Source organism: Balaenoptera physalus (assembly GCF_965194825.1).
Source record: "Balaenoptera physalus genome assembly, chromosome: 9".
Taxonomy (NCBI): domain Eukaryota; kingdom Metazoa; phylum Chordata; class Mammalia; order Artiodactyla; family Balaenopteridae; genus Balaenoptera; species Balaenoptera physalus.
The window spans coordinates 100,789,853-100,795,852 of record NC_138888.1 but is presented as its reverse complement, the minus strand read 5'-3'; positions in this window follow the sequence as shown (position 1 = coordinate 100,795,852).

Genomic DNA, 6,000 nt, shown 5'->3' with positions numbered 1-6,000 from the left:
AGAGGTTCTGTTTTGGGGAAGCCCCACTTTGGGGCTGATCTGAGCAGAGATCTGAATGAAAAGAGGGAGTAAACCCTGAAAGGTCTGAGGGAAAAGAATTCCAAGCAGAAGAACAGCAAGTGAAAGTCCCGGGTGGGGAGAGTATGCGTGGTTATGTCTGAAGAACAGTCAGGGGGCCAGCGGGGTGGCAAAGAGTGACGAGGGGTCTGTGGTAGGAGAGAAGATCCCAAGGAGGGGCCCGGAAGGAGGTCAGATCATGCGGGGCTTTAAAGCAATGATGATGCATTTGGACGTTATTCTTAAGTGCGATGGAACTCACTGGAGGGTTCCCGGCAGGCCACGGACGTGACCTTGCTTACATTTTTAAAGGATCGTTCTCGTTGCTGATAAGGGGAGAATACCTGTGGGAAGGCAGTGGAGGAGAGGCGTGATGTAAGCTGGGAGACCAATTAAAATACAACCAGTGCATCCAGATGGGAGATGACGCACCGTTCAATAGGGCAGCCACGCGTTACATGTAGCGACTGAGCGCCTGAACTATGGTTAGTCCAAAGTGAGATGTGCTTTAAGCATAAAATACATGTGCGATCTGGAAGACAGCTGAAAAATGATGTAAAGTATCTCTTTCATAATGTTTATATTTATTACGCGTTGAAATGATAAAAATTTGGATATGTATGGTTAAATAAAATATATAAATAAAATTGATTTCATTTGCTTCTTTTTTTATCGTGTTGATATGTATTGCAAAAATGAGTTTTCTACTTTTCCATTTTTTATTTTTTTATCTTTTAAATTTTTGTCATCATATAGTTGATTTATAATGTTGTGTTAGTTTCTGCGGTACAGCAAAGTGACTCAGCCATACATATACATATATCCACCCAATTTTAGATTTTTTTCCATATAGGCCATAACAGAGTATTGAGTAGACTTCCCTGTGCTATACAGTAGGTTCTTATTAGTTATCTATTTTATATATAGCAGTGTGTGTATGTCAATCCCAATCTCCCAATTTATCCCTTCTCCCTTCCCTCCTGGTAACCATAAGTTTGTTTTCCACATTTGTGATCACTTGCTTCTTTTTTAGCTTCTTTATATGACTGCTAGAAAATGTAGAAATATACCTGAGGCTCGCATTATCTTTCTATTGGAGAGCACTGGTCTGGAGTGACGGGGTGAAGGTGCTGAGGAAAGGTCAGATACGTGATATATTCCCAAGGTAACGTTGGCCTGGTTTGCTGGTAAACTGGGTGTGAGAGAAAGAAGGGAATCCAGGATGAGTCCGGCGTTTGACCCTGAGCATCTGGGTGAATGGAGGTGCCACTTACCCATCGAGGGGGTGTTGGAGCATGAGCAGGTTTGGGGGGCAGAGAATCAGGGTTCCACTGTGGACATAACTGAGTTTGAGGCGTCTACTAGAACCCCCAGTGGAGATGTGTAGCAGGCAGTCCAAGGGGAGGAGGCAGATGGGGTACAAGTTTGCAAGTCGTAGGCCTAGAGATGATACTTAAGTCATGCACCAGGTGAGGTCACCACAGAAATGAGGATGATGGCGGAAAGGAGCCGTCTAAGGGCTGCGTCTAGAGGGTCCGTGGGGAAAAGCCCACGGGAGCGGTACATCCCAGAAGTCAAGCGAAGAAGGTGTTTGGAGACTGTGGGTGCGATGCGCTCTATCAAACGCCGCCGGGAGACTCAGTTCTAGGCGGGCTGGGTTTGAACACGTGGATGAGACCACGGCCAGTACTTTTTGGGTTGAGTCCGGGCGTGGGTGAATGCGGAGAGGGTGGCGGTGAGGAGGAGGGCGCGGTGATGCCAGGACGGCCTGGAGTTCTGAGCGGAGGAGTTCGCGGCGGCCGTAGGGCGGGGAGGAGGCCGGGAGCGCGAGGGCGGGTCCGGCGCCACGTGCAAAGGCTGCCTCGGGGAGCGGCGCGCTGGTCTTCGTGCCAGCGCAAGGGCGGGCGGAGGGCGCGGCGCGGGGCGCGGGGGCCTGCAGGTCCTCTCCAGGCGGCTTTCCTGTTCGCGGGGCAGCGAGAAGCGAGCCACCTGCTGAGCTCACGCGGGAGGCGGAGCTGCCAGCCTGAGAAACAATCCCCTGGGAAAGTGGGAGAGAGATGTTCTGAGGGGAGGTTTCAGCGCCCGGGTCACCGTCACGCTGTCCCCAGCGAGTCCTTCCACGAAAGGCAGAGACTCCAGCACCCTTCCGAGGCTCTGGCCTCCCAGTCCTTGCTCTCCTCTGGTCCGGCGGTCTTTTCCTCCGCTGACCCCCGTGATACCCCAGACCCTAGATACCGGGGGTCGTCATGTACGTGGTAACATTTACATGAAACTGCCGCGCCGCCGGAACTTCCGTTTCAAGCCCTCCACTTTCCAGCCGCCGCCTTCCAGCTTCAGCTTATTTCCTCTGGTGCCCGAGTCCCGGCCAGCCTTCACTCGGCCCCTGCAACCCCTCACTGGCCCTCACTCCGCTCCTGTGTCAGCCCCCGCCTTTCATTTTCCTTCTCTTCTTTTCTTTCATTATACAATACATGCTGTACTTCCTCCCATCTTAATAAACACCATTTTTTATCCAACTGCCTCCACTGCTGTGCTTTCTCTCTTTCCCTGTGTAGAAAAAAAAAAAAAAAAATCTTAAAAGAGTTGCCCTGCATTCACTGCGGCCAAGTCCTTTGCTCACATTTTCTCTGGAGCTCTCTCTACTCAGTCTTCCCTTACCACCCACTAATTCCATCCTGCAACGTCTAATGATTTATTCTCAGTCCCCATTTCACTCCATCTATCAGGGGTTTCATCTTATCTCATCCTTGTCTTCACTCGACTTCCAGGACGTTGGAGTTTTCTGATTTTCTTCTACCTCACTGGCCGTTCCTTCTGTACATCAGAGAGCTCAGGCCTTGAACTTCTCCTTTTTAACCTCCACTCATTCCCTCGGTGATCTGATTCAGCCTTTTGGCATCAAATGCTTCTGACTCCCAGATTTTGTCTTGGACCCAGGTCTGTCTTCTGAATTCCAAGCTTATCTATAACTTCCTACTCCCCATCCCGCTGGAGTGTCTAATTGCATCTCAGATTTGGCCTATCCCGGACCATCCAGGCTTCCTCAGCCAGGGTTGATGGCGGCTCCACCTTCCCAGTTGTCAGGCCAGAAGCCTCAAGTCATCCTTGACTGCTCTCCGTCTCACGTCTCACATCCGATGTGTTAGAAAACCTGCCCATCTCTACCATCCTGGGCCACCCCCGGATCTTCCCTGACTGCCCCAAAGTGCGTGGCTTCCTATCTCATGCCCTGTTGGTCTGTGATACGCTATTTGATAAGCCCTAAGCGTATGGAGGAAAATAAGGGTGTAAGGGAACACGGAGAAGCTTTCTAAGCAAAAGAAGATAAAAGTGGGAAAGAATAAAGAGACCTATTTGGAGGACCGCTAGGAGTTCAACACAGCCAGAGCACAGAATGTACAGGACGAGGCTGGAGAAACGCACAGCGGCCAGACCATGGAAGGCCTCCTGTTATTAGCGAGGGAGTGTGAACTGAGTTTTGCATGCAATGAGGCGTCCTTGAAAGGTCGTCAGTAGGGGAGATGTAGGCAGATGTGTGTTGGAAAAATCACTCTGACAGCAAAGTGTAATGTAAGGAAGGCAGGACACACACCTGGAACAGGGGTCGGGCAAAAGGAGGACCAGGGCCCAGAGTAAGGCAGGCCCTGCGAAACAGAGAAAAAGAAGATAAAGCCAAGAAACTGGCGAAATACAGCATCGATTAGGTGCAGCATTGAGCCTGGGGAAAGGGGAGTCCGGGCGATTCAGTTTCCTGCTGTGGGTGGGTTTGGATGGCGGATGGGGCAGGAGTGGGAAGCGTGGAGCAGGGACGATGAGTTTCTAGCGGGCAGACTGTTCCAGGTCCAGGGACACCCCGCTGAAGACGGCCAGGAAGTTGTGCATTTTATGGGTCGGGAGGTCTGGAGAGAGGCTTGGGCTGAGGTGTGGGCTGAGGAGTTACTTGAACACACACCCCTTTGTTCCGGCCTGAGTGCTGGGATTGCCCAGCAGTAGTGCCTAAGGGAGAAGAAAAACCCTCCCAGGTGAGATGAGGGACGTGTGGAGGGAAGGAGCCCCTGGGGGGTCAGAGGGCTGGAGGGGAGATGAGAACCAAGGTGGGGTGGTGTCTCGGAAATTAGGGGAGGACCTTCCAGAAGGGGAGTGATCATCAATAAGGCCAGGGGTATCTCAGTCAGCTCAGGCTGCTGTAACTAACACCACGGACCGGGGGCTTTGTCAACAGACATCTAGTCCTGTCCGTTCTGGAGTCTGGGAAGGCCGAGATCAAGGTGCTGGCAGACTTGGTTCCTGATGAGAGACCTCCTACTGGCCTGCAAACAGTTGCCTTCTCCATTTGTCCTCACATGGCAGAGACAGACAGAGACAGAGTGCAAGCGAGCTCTGGTTTCTCTGCTGCTTCTTAGGAGAGCTCTAACCCCATCATCGAAACCCAGTCACCTCCCAAAGGCCCCGCCTCTGAACACCATCCCGTTGGGGGGTGCAGCTGGAACATAAGAATTTGTGGGAGACAACATTCAGTCCATCAGAAAGATTAAAGGGGTTTTTTATGGCAGTCAAGAAGCATTTGGTGGCCTTGGTCGCAACAAACTTTGGTGAAGTTGTGAGTGCAGAAATCTGATGGCAGATCAAGGCAAAGGTCAGAAGATCAAGGCAAAGGTCAGAAGACCAAAACACCGATCTCGGTCCAGTGCTCCGGTACCTGCAGAGAAGGAGAAATATGGGCGTGTATTTCTCCACAGAGCTGTTTGGAGATGGGGAGATTTGAGCATGCTCACAGGCATCTAGGGGGTCTCAGCAAAGAACAATATTTAAATTTAAAATATTTAAATTTATTTAAATTAAATTTAAATATTTGAAAAAATTAAATTTAAAAGTGCTGGAGAGAAAAGAGATGCCTAATGGAGAAAGTCTTTCAGTAACGGGAGAGAGGAAGAAGAGCTGGACAGAAGACAGGTTGCTTCTGCTGGGATTAGGGAGGAAGGAAGGCTGGACGGAGACAGTAAACGTGGAGGTGTGAGCAGGGCCAGCTTCCGGGGCCTGCGACTGTGCAGGGGCCAGCCTCACTCTCTCCAGGAGCCCTAGGCTTGTCCACTTTCAAATTCTTTTTTTTTTATTTTCTTTTTTTATGTTTGGAAGAATCATTAATATTCAGATTTTTAATTTTGATTTCAAAGCCATTTGTAGTGAGAATAGAGAAGAGATTTTGCTTTTCCAAAGTCAGAATATTAGACCACATCGTTGCTGGATTGATTGATTGATTGATTTTTATTATTAATTTCTACTGGAGTATGGTTGCTTTACAATGTTGTGTTAGTTTCTGCTGTACAGCAAAGTGAATCAGCTATACGTATATATATATCCCCTCTTTTTTTGGATTTCCTTCCCATTTAGGTCACCACAGAGCACTGGGTAGAGTTCCCTGTGCTGTACGGTAGGTTCTCATTAGTCAAATTCTTAATAATGTTCTCTTTGAACTTGCGTCTCGTGTGTGGAGTCCAACAGGACCGTGAAGCACGCACATGAACAGAGAAGGTATGCCTGGCGGCCGTGTGCACACACTCAAGTTCAAGCCCACAGACATGACAGGCAGCAGCAATCCACTGATTTGCATTAAAGCATATTGGGGAGTTATTAGAATATTTCTAAGAGTTCGGAATTTCTGGCTTTGAAAACTACTGCAGCGCTGCCAAGCACATTTCCATGGTATAAATTTACATTTACAATTAAATTCAGACTTAACACAGAACTGATTTGTATGAAGGGTTAAAACTTTTTAGAAAAATTGTCCCACAAGAATCACCAGCTCTAGATGTACTAAAATTTACATTTCAAAATAATTTGTCAGAAATTTATCTCAATGTTGTCATAGCTTATAAAATACTCTTTTTTTAATTGAGGTATAGTTGATTGACAATGTTGTGTTAATTACTGCTGTACAGCAAA